Source organism: Anser anser, assembly GCF_964211835.1.
Source record: "Anser anser genome assembly, chromosome: 1".
NCBI lineage: Eukaryota > Metazoa > Chordata > Aves > Anseriformes > Anatidae > Anser > Anser anser.
Genome location: NC_139720.1, coordinates 16,540,221 through 16,559,278, shown reverse-complemented (window position 1 = coordinate 16,559,278; position 19,058 = coordinate 16,540,221). Strand labels below are relative to the sequence as shown.

At 43.7% G+C, this 19,058-nt stretch overlaps 1 long non-coding RNA gene across 6 annotated transcripts; it reads left to right on the top strand.

Moving 5' to 3' along the window:
- The first annotated feature begins 3,041 nt into the window (after positions 1 to 3,041).
- Positions 3,042 to 18,056, top strand: LOC310900857. Of its 6 annotated transcripts, XR_014585423.1 has the most exons (6): positions 3,042 to 4,483; positions 4,624 to 4,698; positions 5,260 to 5,429; positions 9,144 to 9,323; positions 16,220 to 16,331; positions 18,014 to 18,056. It is a non-coding gene; the product is annotated as an uncharacterized lncRNA (long non-coding RNA). The 6 variants fall into 6 exon arrangements; XR_014585422.1 differs by lacking the exon at positions 9,144 to 9,323; XR_014585424.1 differs by lacking the exon at positions 18,014 to 18,056 and having other exon boundaries at positions 5,353 to 5,429; positions 9,239 to 9,323; positions 16,220 to 18,006.
- The last annotated feature ends 1,002 nt before the right edge of the window (positions 18,057 to 19,058 follow it).

The window sequence follows — 19,058 nt, the reverse complement described above, 5'->3', positions numbered from 1 at the left end:
TTGAACGGAGGTTTGCTGGCTTTGCAAGACGTCTTCCAGCTCTGCTATTCATTGATGAAGTGTATCTCTTCCCCAAGCAGTCTGACCCAGTGCTTCGCTCTCCTTAGTGTTGGGAAGGTATCCCAGTATCAACCCCAAATACCTCTGCCTCAAGGAGTTTGTGGCTGCCTGCCCTGCTTACAGTGAACAGGAAGGTCCTGGCCACGAATTCTCCAAACTGAAGATGACTGGGGGCTGCAGTGTGCTTGGGAAAGTACTTTTGTATACTTGCCCTGCTTCTTTACTTCCCTAGGCATCCACCTCAGCACTGTCAGAGGCACCATCCTGGGATGCAAGCTTTTGCTCTGCCACACTACAGATATTCTTAGGACAGAATAATCTATTTTATTACATTCTTTCCAACAGCCTTATCTGTCCTGGAGGAGTGTTACTAATGTGTCTCTCCTCCAGGCTACACAATTCCAATTTTTTCAGTCTCCCTTGGAACAGGACCTCAGACCTCTGAAGAACCCCCTTCCTCTGAAGTCCCCCTCATCAGCACCACGTCTTCCTGAGGGCGTGCTGCTCACCACTGAATGCAGCAGGAGGGATTACAGTCTTGCAGGCCAAGTCGTCTGTCCATCCCCACAGGGCGTTTGCCCCTCTTGGCCTGGGCTCAGCTCAAGTGGCTCATGCTCAGCGTGATTCACTACAACCCCGGACCCTTCTCTGCAGAGCTGTTACCCAGGCACTGTTCCTCCATCCCATGGCTACTCCCACCTAAGTGAAGGGAAGCGTGGCTGTGTAAGGATGCACACGGACGCAGCTGGTGCAGATCTACCTAAGTTCTCAACAGTCTGATACAGTCCTGGGAGACTGTGCAGGACAGGAGGGATAGGTAGAGAGAGGATACAGAACGATATGACGAGTGTCTTCCACAAATTCAAAACATCCTAGCAAGTCTCCTAGCACCCAATACAGACTTTGTTTGTTGTTCTGGAATTTGTTCATTTTTTTTCTTTTTCAGTTTATTGTCTTGCGTTTTTAATTTGTCCCCAGCTTGTAAATCCAACCTGTCTCACAATTGTCGTGGACACTGCAAGCCCTCTGAAATTCGAGTTCCAAATTCATTAGTCTGGATTCAAATATTGAAGCCTTAATGCTCAGTCTTAAGACAGACACAAAAAAAAAAAAAAAAATTAAGGAAAAATCTGTTAGATGATTAAGGTTAATACCAAACTTAACCTTCATTTTTGTTGAAATATTTTTAAATTAAAAGGTGGGAAAATGCATATTCTTTCTATCAATAAATGTAAAACTGTTCTCCTACTCCTTGTCAGTACTTCAGGATAAACGAGCAGAGGCAATAAGTATGCTTGTGACTCCAGGGAGGAGATGTTTTGGTAGGGAGGCATTTAGTAAGAACAACGGGTTTTCCAGGAACCTGGAAATGCTCAAATGTCTTTGGTGGAGCCAGCCTTGGAAAAGCTAGAGAAGTGGTTGTGTGGCCAGCTCTCACTGCGTGCTTTATTTGAATTTCCTGGTTCTTGGTTTTGGTCTATGAAGGTATTTTTCCTATTGTAAACCAAAGATTCTCCACCACACACCACAACCCCTTTCTCTGTAGTTAAACCACACAATCTGCTTGATTCTTGTGAAAGAGATCAGTGGAGGTGCAGGACTGGAAGGAAGTAAATAAATTAAATACATTGTGAGTTGCTGGAGTAGAAGTGTCCAAAGGATGTCTTCCATTGAATTTAATTGACTTTTGAATTAATTACCTGGTATTATTTTTTACCTTAGACAATCCATCTGCTTGTCTTTCTGAGAGTTTTATAAACTTTGCCATAAATATTGGTCTAATACTAAGCACAGAACTATTTCCTTTGTATCCCTTACTCCTAGGTAAACTGGACACAACAGATTTTGGGGATTATTTATGGTTCTGCCTAAGATTTAACGTCTCAAACTGAAGAAGCTGAACTCCTAGAGGATGAGACTAAGGAGATGATATACTCTTCTGTTTCAATTGCTTTGGACAATGTGCGACCAGGTTTCCAGTCATTTGGGTTTATAAGACAAAAGACTTTGCCCTAATAGGAGACAAAGGCCTAAAATCCTGTGTGAGGATGAAACACATGCCAGTTTTACAGGGAAATGCAGTGAAGCATGGCCGTTAATTGGTTTATATCTGATTGGCAACAACATTAAAGGCATCACAGTTTCACTTACTGACCTTACAGAAAAGCTTTATATGATGTAGTAGATGATAGACGTCTTATTAATATTTTCATCCATTTTAGACAGTTTCAAAGACAGTTGCAAAGATGATGTCTTGTTTTCTACTTGATTCTGTAAGTTTTGAGACAAACCTCTATACAACCCTTTTCACATCCTCTATAATCTCTGAATTGTATTAATTACATTATGCCTTTTCTCTTGAAATAAACAAAAGTTATGTCTACTTAAAAGAAAGATATGGAAATAAATTTGAATTTTAACCCATGTTCTTGTTCCTAAGAGGTTTTAGGAAGATATGAAGACAATTTTAAATGCTCAAAAAAAAAAAAAAAAAGAGAGAGATCTTATTATCTGTATCTACTGCTAGATGGCATGGGAAATCCTTAAAAATGTAATGGAACATAACACATAAAACCCACTGAGCCAGTAAGCCAGCATCTAATTAAATGAGCAGATTCATAATGACAGGATACCATTAAAAAGCTAGACAGAAACTTCTCAGTACTCTTATTCTGCATTTCTTTCTGTTACTTTAGGTCTTCACTTAGGGAGTAATGGAAGCGAGCTGAATAATGAATACAGTTAATAGTCTCAAGGAGCTTTCCTACCAAGATTTCTTTCTGCTGAGCTGAACTGAAGGTCAGATAACTTGAGCATAGTAGGAAGCATCAATATTATCCTTTTTAGCCCCTTTTATTGAGTACAATTTAATGGTGACAAGGCATAATAATGGATAAGGGGAAGTGGGAATTTTAAAGCTTTATTTTGCTTACAGTGAAGTAACAGAATAATGCATTTCAGTTACCTGAGAAAATGACAATAAACTAATCACTTTACTGATTTTAGGTGATGCAGCGAATGGCTCATACATGAAGTATAGATAACCATTTTTTCCGTCATGGGTTTATCCCACTGGTGAATGAAGATGAATCAAACAAATACATTTATTTCTCCATTATCTGGGGGATCATAGCTTATTAATGAATTTGACCAATGTGAATTTCAATATATCTAGATCCTGGTGTGGTGTCCTGCCCCCAGCCTGGCACCCTGTTTCACTCTACTGTATGTGGGGAATGAGTTTGCAGAGCATAACCAGACAGAGGAGGTGCATATATAAAAATACATTATTTATGTATAGTTTATATATTATATATATACAATTTATGTGTATATATAAATATAAAAGTTATATTATACATATATGTATAACAGTTGTAACTAGTGAATATAACTAGCAGTTAGAACTACAGGACACAGGCTAAAGAAGATTACTTTATTCCTCCTCCATGTTTTCTTCTGTGCCTTCAGCTGGGCAGGGAGATGCTCTGCTGTGGGTGTGAACAGATGTGGGCCACAGCAGGGTTTGTAAACCAGGACACGAAGAGTTGTTCTCACCAAGCTCGTGGGAGGAGGCTTGGTGCCGGCGTTGGAGCTGTTGGCATGCTGAGGAAAGAGGAATGGATGGGAGGCATTGATGTCTTCATTTGAAACCAGTGTGAGTGTTTAATTGACACATCGCACATTCAGGGGCCATAATTTGCATGGCTGGCTGTGATGCAGTCCTTGTACTTCCAGATCTTACTGCAATGCCACAGAGCCATCAATATGACCAAGAACCATGCAGATGCCATGCAAGCATCATTTGGATGTCAGTGTCTCCACAAAACATCATCTTCACGGTCAATACAAATTTATGAAGCTTTTCACTGTCTTTTTACACGTTGACCAAAACAAGTAACATAATTCTTTTCTCTCTCAAATTATCCTGTAGTTTGTACTTGATGTGCCCTCATATCTGCATGCTCACATTTCATCCTTATCATACAAGCACTGCATGAACCTTGGAAAACTTCTCTCCATTACTCGCTTTTTCAGCAGATGTTCATATTTACCACTCTGATGACCTTGTTAGCATATTTACCTTTGTGTAAACAGTTTGTACTCTGCTCAGATGACTATTAAATCTATCTTGGCCAATATTTTAGCAAAGACTTAATGTGAGTATGTGTGTACTAATCAGGGAGCTGGAAAAATCTACTTTAAAAAAATGGGATGAGAAATAGAAAGCATCATAAAGACAATGTGATTAAATAGTAAGCTTTTCTGTGATCTCATATAGATGGCATATTGAAAGTATACAGCAACTGATATTAGGTCACATGTCTAGGGAGCTGCATACAAGAATAGCACAAGCATATATAAGGATGAAATTAGAAAGCCCATGCATAAAATGTCATACAGCCAGCAAGGGACATGAAAGGTAACAAGAAAATAGTCTAAATTTAGATTAGTAGTGAGAGGATTATAAAAGGAGGATTTGGTCTTCTACTCAGAGGGAGGAAAAGCTATTTATAAATGATATTGAGCAGACTGAATTATTCTTTTTTCTTTTTGCTTCAGCATTCCCTGGCAGGGTCATTGAGAAAGAGTATGAATCGGGTTAGGAGAGAGAAAACCAGCTGAGAGCACAAATCGGTAAGTTACATTTTTTTCCCCTGAATTCTCTGGAGCTAATAAAATTCCACAGGGAATTTTGAAAATCAGATGAAGCAATCTGAGAGCAATCAGAGGCTTATCACTGAAAACTGGGGAGGATGGGTTAGGTTAGGAGCCAGCTTATCTTTACAGTGGGGAACAGGGTGAATTTGTCAGTCTGGGGAAAAAATGATTGAACCATTGTTAAACACCCAGACAATAACAAAGTTAGTAGCAGCTAGCACAGATTTAACAAGAATGCATCATATTTAACAAAGGTCATTTTCGTTCATGACAGCACGGTAGGCCACATGGAAGGGGGTATGGACCGCAGTTTCGGAAGGGCTTTGACACTGGGGATGAGTTTCTGAACAACCACCCAGCGGGGTCTGAGCTGTCTGTGGGGTCCTGAGCTGGGAGCTGCTGCTCAGAAGTGCGCTGCCAGTGAGGATGCACCAGTTGTGGTTCCCACAGCCACCTCCCCTGGGCTCTGTGACTCAATATTTTTGCTGATGACTTGGATGATAAACCAAGAACCACGTTTATTCAATTTCCAAACAGCAGAAAGCTGGGAAGGGTTGTAAGCATGCTGGAGGATGGGGAGAGATATGAGAACGGTCCTAGATGAGCAAATCCTCCTGTGATGCCTTATAGCTGGCTGGGTCAGCCTTGCCATGCTTGGACCTCTCCTGGCCAAGTCCTGCTGAACTTCTCATGGCCTCAACGCACAGGTAGGCTCAGCACCTTCCCTCCCTCGCTCCTGCATGGGTGCACCTACTCTGGTTGATTCCTGGTTTTACATCAGGACATCAGCTCCTCAATCAGCCACAGGGCATACGTGTTACCTCGCTACCAAACCTCCGCCTGGAATTATGTGGCCTGTGCCCTTGGTGGGGAAATGTGGGCATGCAGGAGGAGGCCAGAGCAGGCCTCAGGCAGTCCTCTCCAACTTAACCAGGAATATGGAGATTTTTGTCAGTCTTTGGCATTCTGAAGATTTTTTTGACATGCTTTGTGTGGGGCATGTCCTGGCAGGTGCTGTGCCTCCAGCCCGTTCCCACTGATCTGTGTCTCCACAGGTATGCTGAAGGCACATCAGCCGGAGCAAGCCATGGTGGCCACACCACCAGCTGGGCCTTGGGGTTACAGTATCGAGGTGAGGGAGGTGCTGGGGCACCTCTCCTACCCCAAACCCTGCCCTGGGATCCCCATAGCCCAGGACGGGGCTGTCACCCCTGCATGTCCCCAGCCAGCAGGGGGGCATGCTCCTGGACCTGTTCTGCCACCCCAAAGCTGCTGCTGCTCAAGGGAGGAGAGCTGGGCTCTGCTCTTCCTGACAAGCTGCCTTCTTTTCTCAGGAATTTCTTAGCAAATATAAATCAGTCAAAAATTTCCAAGCCAGCCTGGAACAAACTTTCTAGACGTGATGCAAACTTTGAAAGATTTCAATCTGTAGTTGTCTTGAACTTCTTGAACTGATTTTCTTTTTTTTTTTTTTAGTATTAAGTTTCCAATATTGACCTAAAAAATCAGTCATTTAGACAACCCTGCTCTGTGCAGGGAGGATAAAGCTTATCGCAGAACTAAATACAATTTTTCAGAGACTGCTGGAAAGTGGAAAATACCATGCAGATCACATTGCTTGCCATTATAAATTCAGGGCACGCTTCTTAGACCCGTCCCTCTCTTAGGATAAGTGTAGAACATATGCAAATAACAACAGCAATAATGAATAACATCAACAAGCAAATGAAAAATAAACAGCCCAACAAACCAAACCAACGACTTAAACTGAAACATTATTTCACAGTTCATGCCTCTCTTCTGGGGGGAAGATAAGTGAACAAGCAGCTTACAACCTGTTGGCCACCTCGCCTTGCTCTCTGAAGGGTACAGCAGAGCCGTGCGGTGCAGGCAAAAGTGGACTGGGCAGTCCTGGAGCAAGAGTTGTAGGGCTGCCCAAGGTTCAGCACAGAAAGATCAGCTGTGTGGGACCAGCTCCATTGGTGCAGGTCCAGCAGTGGCACTTTTTTTATCCCCCAACATTAGTGGTGCTACTCCCTGGGGTGGCCATTCCCTGGTCACAAAGCGCGGCCAAGATTCAGGTGTGCAATGCTGAGTGTTCAGAGGTGGGCTCAGGGTGGGAGTCCCCATGTCCGGAAGCCATACTCCAGCTGTTCACTGCTATTTCGGTTCAGAGTAAGAATATTTATACCCTACAAACAACAGTTTTGTGAAAGGTAACACTGAGCACTTGATTAAAATCCATGCCTATGCCTAGTCTGTATTAGGGAAAATATGTCATTCAAATGGCCACTAGCAATACCCACCCTTAGTGAAAACATTACACGCAGCTCATATGCTCAGTAGTGCATATTACCAGAGATATGTGCCTCGAGGGCTTCTTGTACATTGTGCTGTGGAAAACAGACTTCCTCTTATACAAAAATGCTAGCAAGAGGTTTCCTAAAACCTAGGAGTTATATAAATATTTGTGATTTTCCTGTCTTTTCCATCCCAAACCCCCAAAGTGAGGATTTGATACCAAAGGACCAGTGCCTATTTCTGTGGGAGTATAAACGGCCTTCCTAAAAATAAATCTGTGTGCTAAATATATCCCACAAGCTGAAGGGAACTAACTTGTCAAGATGCATTTGAAAGGGAAGTCTGATACTGAACAACAAAGAAAGCAGCCTACAGTATCTGACCCGTGACTCTGTACTAAATGCTTAATCAAGACGAATTAAAACAGGAATGCACATCTTGCTGTCAGCTTTTAGTAAGTTGAGAGCAAATACTACTACGTGTTTTTCTGCACTGGGAATTCCACTTTTCTCAGAAATTTGCCTCTGTTCTGGGCATAAAGCTGTTGAAAAACATTTTTTTTCTTCTTCCAGTCATCTCAAAATGTAATTACAAGAATGAAAATGCCAACAGATTTCCAACCACTTCAGGACATTTTGCCATTAGAAACATGTTGACTTTTTAAACAAATGGCTTGCTTTCACTGTAATTAATTTTAAAAGATTCATTTTTGTACTGACAGACTACAAGCAGCTATTCTGCTCAGGAATCAGGAATCTTGAGTTTGACCTTAATAAATAATACAACGTTTTCTTAATTTGAAGAGTAGCATATGCTTTCCCTCTTCCCCACCGAAGTGGATCCACTTACTTCTTCTTTGGTTGACTGTGTGTGCTGAGGCAGCATATGCCTTTTACATGGTGTGATTACCCTTGTGTGGGCAGGTAGAACACAACTTTAACAGTTAAATATTTTCAGAATTTTACATCCAAACAAGATATAAATTATGGTTTGCTCCCTTTCTCTTTACACAGCGTGGGAGATGTGGCTTACAACCAATGTTTCTTGGAATCCTTTTTGCTCACCTGGCTGCTGTCACTGCAAGGACTGAGGTGCTGGGAGTGGGTGCTCCTCACCCAGCCATCCTCCCTCATGGGAGGATAGGGTTGCACAGAGGCACCCCCAGCTCCTGGGCTGATCACAGGAAAACCCTTCCGCGATCACCTTTCCTCACCAGGTGTAAATGTGATCCTGCAGTTTCCCTCTTCAGCCTTTTTTCTGGTTTCTATTTCTCCATGAACACTGAGAGGTACCTACAGAGCCCATTCACACAATCCCACGCAGTCTGTACCACCTTTATGCCAGCTAGCAACTTTACTATATGCTACTTTGAGGCAAAACAAGGAAATCGATCCAAATTTGTGGTAGAGACCCAGAAGTCAAAACCCAAATGGTTCAATGTATTTTCATTTACCTTTCCTGCTATCTTAGTGGGGAGCAACGCATTTTCCTTGGCATAACGTTGGCTCCTGTAAGCCAAATCTTGATTATATGGCAGACTAGGCACTGTGTCTTGTCAGAATATATCACAATACACAAACATAAATAAGTGGTGTGCCCATACAAGATCTCAAATCATGTCATGAAAAGGCGTTTTATAAAATTATGAAACAGCCTGTTCTCAAGAGGTCTCAAGAGGTTTCAAGAAGTCCCACAGCGACACCCTCTCAGGGACAAAACCCAAAAGCTTAGGACATCCCTAGAAGAAAGCATGGGGTCTGCCTCAGAAATTGGGGATGGTTTGGAGGATTCCCAACGGGACACCATTTCTGCCGTAACCAATGTTTTAATTCCAGTTCCCTTATCAGACTGGTTTAAACTGCTTTGAAGACCCCTGGATCAGGCTTTTTATGGCTTCTGCTCCCAAGGGATTTACTTTGCTCCTTAGGATATTGGAGGACATTTTCACAGAGGCTTTTGAAGAAGTTTTAAAGCGCAGAAACTATAGTAATAGCAGTACACAAAACAGTCCATTCCCTGTTTCATGGAGGAGGACAATATCCTGCATCAACATAAATACATTAATTTGTATTAATAAGTACACCGATATAAATGAGCTGGCTCCTCACTTTATTTTGCAGGGAAAAGGTTTTGACACCAAAGGAAGTCATTATTGATCGGCGAAAACCAATTGCATTTGTAAACTGAGAGATCTGCTTTCCTTTCTGCTCTCCAGCCCCGTGTAATGAAATCACCGCCGAGGCAGCGGTCTGCATTGTGCCGTGCTGCCTCATGCCACTGCTGGGAGACAGTTGCTCAAGGTGTGTGGTGGAACAGCTAAAATTGTGCTGAAATTAACTTTACATATATTTCTTTTGCTTCAGACCCTCCAGATTTTCTACCTCTGTCAGTGAGAAATTTGCTTGAAAAATGTTGCTAGGGGAGCCTCTGGTTTTGTTGTAAGCAAAACAATAATCAGCAACAAAACCAGAATAATTCATTTGCTGAACAAATGCTGTATTTCTTTATGGACAGTAAAATGGCTGGTAAAATGAAAAAAACATCAAAATATACAAATGACTGAGTGAGAAAGATTGAGTTCTTTAATAAAGCAGAGGTCTACTGCACGGGGGAAATCTTTTTATCATTAAACATTAGTAAAGATGGGTCCTTACTTTGCTTACTTATTCTTCAGGCAACTAGAGCATTACAAACTGCCCCAGGACGTGCACCCAGTACTCAGTAGGGTCTAATTATTCTGTGCCTTTGGGTGCCTCCTGGGGTGTGTGGCAGCATCACCTCTCCAGGAAGGCAGGGCAAGGATGGGCAGCCACTGCTGCTTGCACGTTGACTTCTTGCAGCTGAGCCCTTGCCAGCAGTTAAGGTCTGGTTAATGTAAAACCATGAGTTAGTACATTTTTCCTGCGCTGTTGCTTCTCCTTTTCTTGCTGATCTGTAATATAACATCCTGCAATTCTCCTCCTCTGGCTCTTTCTGTTACTACTCCCCCGTAGGGATTGTGGTGCACTGTTACAGGGCAAACACCGTGGTAGATGGGTAGTGCCTGATCAAAGGTGTATCCTGTGGGATACTCGATGCTTGTGGTACCTGTGGAAATCCAAAGCCAGCTGGCATATTTTCAGGGGGAGGTGATGCTGACCTTTCATCTGGCCAGATGTTGTAAAAACTGCAGGGAAAAAAAAATTGTTATTTTTTTCGTATTTCTCATCCTACAGTGGTAAAATTCCACACTGTATAGAGGGATCTTGAACAGTAATAGCCATGGTGATGATAATAACAATCAGTATGTTAATAATATGCTAGGGAGCAATTGGAGGCAGGTCCAGACCAAGAGCCAGAAAAGGACCATCATTTCTTAGCTGTTTCACCTTCAGGTCACACACCAATGTTCTTAATATTAATAAATCCTACTAAAATAAGTAAAGCCTGTGCCTTCAAAAGTCTGGATATAAATCTTCAGTGTGCCTGAAATAACACCAGGCCCCAGACAGTTGTACCAAATAAAGCAATTTGCAACATAAGAGAACATCCAACAGCACATAAGCTGTGATTCCAGCATCAGATAAATATTTTCTCATGCTTATTATGCCCATCAGGCTTGGAAGAAACTTCGCCACGAGGAAAAATAAGCTGATGCTGTTGTTTCTACAAAGTAGGAACAGGAACGACAAAAACTGAGGGTGAGAGAGCTGGGGAATCAGTTCCAAACCATTTTTTGCATTCTGTATCAGGCAGATACAGATACAGCGGGCAGAGGTGATGCCCCAAGTGCTGGGCAGGTTTGGCCACTTCCAAAGCACAGCATTTTGTGTGTTCCTGTGGTTGCCCTGGGGAAAACCTCGGTGCTCCAGGCCAGCTGTGTGGTTGTGACCAGGATCCTGACCTCCCCACCTGCCCTTCGTGCGTGGGTTTCCCTTAAGGCGTGCACAAAGCCCCGTCCATCACCCACATACCGCTCATGGGGTGCGTGGCTGAGCTGCAGAGAGGATAGCGGTGGCGGGAGTGACGCTGTGGCCGTCACAGGCTCTTGGTCTGGGGGATGGAAGCTTGGCAGATGACGGTGGGGTCTGCAGGACAAAGAATCGCTTTGGCAGCTGGTGCTGGGAGTGCTGCCCAGAGAGGCACAGCTGACTCCTCAAGATGGCGAAGGCAGAATCTCACCACCAAAATGTCAGTGCTTGCATCCAAAGCGGTGCAGTACTTCCCTTAAACTAGCGGATTCTAGGTCTGAAGGAAGTATCAGCAAGTGGCATTTTGGATTAAAATGACAAAACTATTTTTGCAAAAGACCTTTTGTAAAGAGTGAGTGCAGCCGGTGGTCTCAGTGGGAGCTAGGAAATATTGACAGGCATAGTTCCAAAAATCAGAATGAAAAGACATAAACAGCAAAACCCTCCCTGGTGAGCTCTTCTACCCAATTTTTGTACTTTAGCAACAGTTAGGCTCATCTGATTCACGATCTGGCTTTAAACCCAGCGATGTCTTACGGGCTGCGTAGAAATTACTGGTGGCTGCTCTCACAGGAGATGGCTGGTGGTGTGACACGGCGTCTCAGTTACTGAGTTTGGGCATGGATCACCTTGGTCATAGTTTCTATGAGCTCTAGAGAGACTTGAAGAGAGGCCACAGATGTTTTTCCTGCATTTTCTCACTTCCACTGTGCTGGAGCACTCAGATTTCCATCTCACCGCCTGCCTGATGTTTAGTACATTTGTGCTGCCGTTGAGATAGGGGAGGGCTTTGGAGGGAAACTGCAGGATGCTGTGGGTACCTGAGCCCTCTTTTGCATCACTCAGATTCTTCATCTCCCCTGTTCTCCCTCTGCTCAGTGGACAAGGTGGTAAAGAGAGTGCTAAGAAACCTGTTAAAGGAAAGGGTTGGTGATTGCAGCAATGGGGAAGACAAAACCATCCCCTTTTTTCTTACCTTGCTGTCTTAAACACTGCCACAATTCAGTGTCATGAATTTAACTGTGTTCTACCCATTTTATTTGGACATATATGTAGGGTTAAGAAGCACTGGAGGAATGAAAGACTGAAGTGCATGCATAACAAGCCTCCGGTGCAACAGAAGTCTAGAAAATTTATTCATGCTTCAAATGAAATTTGGAGCTTCAGTCCACCCCTATCTTAGTTCCCAAGATAAGCACCATGCAGCACAACGGAGCTTTTGCTGGAACCCAATTTTTAATCATCATTGACAAGATAACGACCTCCCCAGCTTTAGGACTACGCACCACGCACCTCCCTTTCGAGCCTCGGCGGCGGGGGAGGCAGCGCTGCGAGCGAGCCAGCCCCACAGCGATGCTCTGCAACACGCTGTAACCACGAGCTCTTCCCCTCGCGGTTTTCACGTTCCCAGTGAGGCACAGCTTCTTCAGTGACAGGCTGAAACGTGACATTTTCTTGTCCTAATGAGAAACACTCAGCTGAGGACTCCTGGTGCCTGAACGCCCGGGTGCGAGGCAAGCCCCAAAGCCCCGCAGGCCTCCTGAAGGCTATCTTCCATCGTGTGCTTTCCCAAATGGCACTTCTTCCTGTCTCCTCTTAGCTACAATGTGAACCCAAGGGAAGAGACACTCACCCACTAACGGGGCCAGTGCTGGAGGGGCTGAGCTGCCAACCCGTGCTGCCACCACGGCTGCATGGTCCTCCCACGGCAGGTCCATCCCCTTCACCCGCACCATGGCACTGCTGGCCAGAAGGGGAGCTGGGGAAAAAACCTGGTGGCGGATCAGGAGCACAAGGGCAGAAGGAAAGAGCCTCAGCTGCAGAGGGAGGAGGAATTTCTGCCTGTGCTGCACAAATGCAAACAGAGGCCAAGGAGCCACAGCATATCTTTCATACCGATGTGCAGTTCAGGAAGCTAAGATTTTAGTTGTCTATCTGGCAACAGTGAAAGATGCAAATGACTCTTTGGGAAGCTAAAACTTGCAGGCAAATAAGGTGTTTCCCCCTGAATTTCTAGGAACAAGATGAATGTGAGGCCCTGGCACGGGTTGCCCAGAGAAGCTGTGGATGCCCCATCCCTGGAGGTGCTCAAGGCCAGGCTGGATGGGGCTTTGGGCAGCCTGGTCTGGTGGGAGGTGTCCCTGCCCATGGCAGGGGGCTGGAACTGGGTCATCTTTAAGGTCCCTTCCATCCCAAACCATTCTGTGACTCTGTCATTCTAATGTCCACGGCATACAGGAATCCTCCAGGTCTCCACAGCAAGGGTATGCTCAGGGGAAGCAGGTAAGAGCATCAGAGCAGTCCTCAGCCAAATGCAGCAGCTGAAGAAGTTGTAAGTGCATGTTCAGAAACAACGTTGAGCAGTGAGTTCGGGGAGGTTCCCTTTGTGCTCAAGTATTTGGGGAACTTTTCAGAACTACAGAGGAGAGTCACCGAGAGAAGAAGCTCCAAAGAGTTTTGCAGCTCTATCATTTAAGGTCAAGAAAAAACAGGAAACTAACTTTCTCTCTTAAATCTTTAAGATGTCAGTAAATAAATGATGTGGTTTTCAGAGCTGTAAAGCATCTCATATCTTTTGCTGACTTCAGCTGGAGCACTGGGTGCTCAGCACTTCTGGAAATAAAATCATTTGTTTGCCAAGGCTCAGAAGGAAAAGCTGAGAAGGCTGACTTGAAGTTCTTGTTTTTGCAAATATGAATATGAAGCAGGATATAAAAATATGAATTGAATATGAATTGAAGCAGAATATGAAACTTAAATCAGTAGTGTTCCCTCAGGAAGATCATTATTTGGAAGAAAAGAAAAAGTGCACATAAAAACAAATTTGTCAACACCATCGGAAAGGAGGAAGGATGAAACTTACTTGGCATTATTATTTCCTGTCTTAGAGCTGGTCTGTCTCTCCCTTCACTTGGTGATATTTGTAGTAGTTTTGTATTGAACTAATTGCTTCCAGCCCTGGGGGCTGTCATGAAAATATAGGCAGTGCTAATGGCTTAACTGTTAATTAACGTGATGGCAGAGCAGTTGAGGAAGGGACAAAAATGTCAAACAGTTGGGATATAACCGAGTATGAGAAATGCCACGATCCTGCAGATTGAGCAAGGCAGGGGCAGGCTGGCACGGATGCCAGAGGAGACGGGCAGGAGCTGGCACAAGCCTGCTCTTCTCCCTGTGCGTGAGATGCTGGAAAACACTGCACAGCTCTTGGTTTCTGTAATGTGTTTCTATCAAGAGTTACAGTTAATGAGTATATAAAAAAATAAATCTTAAGCAAAATGTAGAAATCACATGCTATAATACAGAAGATGTTTGAAAGTGTTTCACTGAAACTGACATTTTCCAGATGATTTTTTTTTTTTTCTCCATAGTATTCCAGTGGAAAATAAAATCCTTTGGTCAGTTAACCTGAAATATTCTTGATTCATTCCCCTCCCATTGCAGTGTCCCAGCAACTGGAAGAAACTGAAACGGGACATGAGAGAGCTAAACCTGTAGCATGCCAGAGCCAAAAGGGAGTGAGAAGAGTATGAGATCCCAAAATATGACTTATTCAATATGATAAACCAGAGTCAAAACATTTTTTCCTGGTCAACATAAAAAAATAGATTCAGGGATGCTTGAGCATTGATTCTCCAGTTATAATTTGGAATGAAAAGAGTACCAATATTAGAGGATTTATTATGATAAAAAGGGAGATTTTTTTTATGTGTCACTTATTCAAAGGACTAATATTTTCTTTTTGTAAGCAGCAATTCACACATTTTAATTCAAGCGTCCCAACAGAAATACGTGTATATAGATAATAATTTTAATGACAGATTTCATAGCACTGATCTACTACGGAGCACCATTCAGAGTCCCTCCATGATCCAGTTTGCCTAGCAAAGCGTTTCATCCTGCAGAAGTGAGAAAAGCCTAAATGCATCGTTCTGGTGAAAAGAGAGGAAGACAAGACCCAGAGGCTGGACTAGATGGTGAGGCTATGGTGAAAAAAGCAAAACCAGAACCAAAACCAACCCCCCACCCCCCCCCAAAAAAAAAAAAACAACACTAAAAAGCTGCTGAAGAATTACAGGTAATGCAGTTGAGATGATCTGTGATGAAATCGTGTGGAATTTGCTCCTTAATGCATTGCAAAAGCTCTACAAGGGGATGTCAGTCCTGTGTGCAAAAGACGGGGGAGGTGAAAGGGGATCAGTGGAGGGCTCTCTCTTGCTCACCCTGCAAGCGAAGAGGAAGGCCCGGATGCTCCAGGGCACAGCCGAGCACACTTTTTACAAGATCAGGTCCTTTTCCTTGGTGACACAACATGAAGCCCGGAGTGGCTTTTCTCTCTGCACTCCGTCATGAAACATGACTCAGAATGACAGAAAAGGGTGACTCATCCTATGGACTTTTTCCTCAAACCGAGCTATGCATTGCGCTCATTTTTCTGCCAGCCTGTTTGGTGATGCGCTGTGAAGCCCTGACACGCATCTAAAAGATAAACCACTCTCGAGCCGTGGGCTCCACATTTCTGACCCTGCAGTGCTACGGGCAGTGATTTACTGTGTGCCGCACAGCGACTGTGTTATCGCTGGGCTTTAAAGGCCGAAACAGCAGCACGTCCCACCGGTTCCTGCTATAGTCAGTGGTCAAGGAACTTAATGGATTTGTGAACTGGATGCAATAACATTGTAAATTTAGGGACTGGAGGGCTGACCGTGAAGTCAGTTGACCTAATTTTTAGTTGACATAATTCCACTCAGCGCCAGCAGTGCACAAAATTGTTCTTCTTGCTCTGTAGCTGATCAACATCAGGCCATCCGTTGGCAGCCAAGCCAAGGAGCACCTTTTGGAGTGAGGTTGCTTGGATGCCGGGGAGTTCTGCTTTTCAGCACTTTATGAGGATTTGGATTTTGAAACCTTAATTCTCAGTCATGCTTAAAACTGTGACTTCTTACCAACCTCCAAGCAGGGTGAGCCTGCACAATGCACCTCTGCTTCTGTGCTCTGTAGTGTGGCAGAAGGTGCCCAGCCCAGAATTACATCATGAGAAACATTGCTGTCAGCTCTAAAATATTATATTTATGTGTATCTGCTTTTTTAAAAATTATATTTTCCCTTATTATTATTTTTTTTTTCTTCTGGTAATCTGTCTGGGATTATTCTTGCAGATCAAAAATGTTTTCCTGAAATGTGCCAACATTTTATGCAGGGCTTGAGTCACCAGATCACCTCCTGCTTCTCCCCTTTCCCTCTAGGACCTTGCAGACGGGGCTGTGGCAGCCGTGCCGAGTGCTGGGGCAATCCCAGACATCTGCCTTCCGAGCAGGGAATTGAAGATGCTCCACTTTGCATAACCTTTGCCTTAAGGTCAGAATTACTGGTGTTTTGAAGCCAGGCACAGCTGTCCTTCTGGGGCACTGCTCACATACAAACCTCTCACATCAGAATATATTTGGTTTTATTTCAGTGAGCATATTGCTTAGCAAAAGTTGCTCGGTAACAACTAAGTTTACCATCCAGCTCTGCTTTTTATTTTCTCTCTCAACGCTATGGGATTTCACATGATGTGTATTTTCATGGGATTAATATCAATGTGATGTGCTATCTCCCTAATGTATCTCAGCTCATTAAGTACCTTAATTCATTTTGTAAGAATGCCTTTTGCCTTCTACTCAGAAGATATACCCATTTGTGTATCATCATTTGTAGGCTGTTCTCGACCCCAGAGCACAGAAGAATTCTCCTGCTATTTAAAATCCCACTCAGAAGTAATGGCTTTTATACCTACATGCTAATATCATTCTGGTAGATCAACTTCTGATGTGCCCACTGTATTAAGCAAGCTGAATTTTCTGCCTTAACATCAGGCTGTCACTAATTGTTTTTATATGTGTTTGCTATGATTACATCGTCCTCATTTCCAGTATGTTTTGAAACACAATATTAGTTCATTTATTTCCTGTGTCACAAACCAATCCCTTGCTGAACATTGCTTTGCAACTTTATTGAGATAATGCTCCTCGTGAGAGCTTTGTCCTGCTGTTATCTTTGTCTTTTTTTTTTTTTTTTTTTAATGGTGGGAGTGTCACCCTCCTGTAAAGTGAATTGCTTTGGTTGCAAAGAGAAGAATTCATCCCTTGTGCTGAGTACTTTTGGGTCATACCGTGATTGTTGTCATATTTGCTGCCTCTGGACCTGGCCGTGTGTTCACCCTTGGTTCTGTCTTTGTTTTTTGTTAGGTGAACATCAGTGCTTGTGCTGCCTGCTCCCTTTTGTTTGGGAATCACACTGTAACATTCCTTCTGCAAAGATTTTAAGTCCCTGTCTGACATTCCTAGTTAGTCCATTTGGTAACACGGCTTGAATCCTGTGTGTCCTTTAACATCAGGCTCAGCCACATCTGATGGCTTGCTTGCTTTGGCTCTCCACTTGAGGGTGGACTAGTGAATCTGCAGAAGTTCAGGGACCTAAATATTTAATTCTTAAAATGTAACATGAAGAGCTTCACAGCCTCTGCAGATGCTAAATAACTTTTAACATCTGTCCTCGAATGAAATTATTTTTCTTGTCATTGAAATAGCTTTGAGAATAAAGTTATTGCACACACAAGGATTTTAATCTGCAAAGTTTCTCTTCAGCAAGTTTTGGAAGCCTTGAAAGCTCCCAGGCATCTCAACCACTCTGTCACCTGCACCTTTGGACTGAAAGGTTCATTGCCCCCTTTTCTGAAGGCTGACCTGACTCTGGAGTAGCAGACAGGGGAAGCTACACACCACGAGCTTGTCAGACACCGAACTCAGTTCCTTCCCTCCAGCACTATTCATGTTGCATTGCTTGATTTTTAGCACTCGGTCCTGGAGAAATCACATCCTTCAGGGCCACAAGGGACCATCATTACCATGTGCAACCCTCTTCACACGCAGCCGTGGGGCTCCACCAAAGCATTCCTGCACCCGCTCTATGTCCCTCACTGCACTATAAAATGTCTTCTAGACAGGTAATTCTGATTTAAAGATCTCTGCTGACAGGAGATGTTGCTGTATTCCTAGGTACATGTTTCCAGTGGCTAATTATTTTCACCTCAAGATTTACACATGGTGTCTTGCCTGAGGCTGTGGCAATGTTTTCAGAAGAAATTTCTGATGCTGAGGCCAGGAACGAGGTACCGACAGAAAGGTGACAGATCGGTGTGCTCCAGGGATGTCACTGCTCCTTGGCCCTTCCACTCCACTCGTTGTTTTTGGTGAGCTAGGGAGAATTTCTCTCATGTCCCAACACCCACAGGACTACGTTGGCTTCTTCAGGGATTTGGATGAAGCTTTGGCTCTTTGCCACCACCTGCCAGGCAGTGTGGAGAAGTTCTCAAGTCTAAATAGACTAAGATGAGCGTGTTCGTCCTCAACCTTACATTAGATAATTTTTTTAATTGAACATCTTTAGGATCTGCTTAGTATACTAGTTTTGTAGGATATAAGGATAATTGCAATTGTCCAGCAGCCCTTTAAAAGTGCTGAAGCAGGTATCAGTGGCAGCACACATCTCTGTTGGATGGGCCATACCTGCTGCATGAGAACCGTGCATGTTCCCCCTCCCTGGGTCAGGGCAGGCACACACACTTGCCTATGAGCAATCCTATCTGCTTCCCAAAGGGCTTTCCTCCCTGCAGAAGTGATTAACATTATCCAATGCTAAATATATTTTATCTGTATTGAAGTGTTACAAGTGTACCAAATGAGTTGGCATGGTCAAAAGGTCTAGTGAACGCTTCTGTTCACCAGATGGGGCTAACTACTAACTTTCCCAAGAAAACATCTTATATTTTGGTTGTATTTTTAACTTTTTACAGGTTGTTGCATGTGTCTCTCTGCCCCAGGAAAGTCATCGTGCCCTTCTCAGAAGGATAGAGAGCAGTGGCTCCTGCAGGACATGCGTGCTCTGAAGCTCCAAAGTAGGTGGGAGAAAGCCGAGCTGTTCAAATTATAGAGCACGAAGTGCAGGTGACAGGGAGAAAGAGCTCCACAGCTGAGCTTGGCCGAGGCAGCCCTTTGCTTGCAATGAATTATCCAGTGACATGGCCAGTCAGTCACCCCTGGG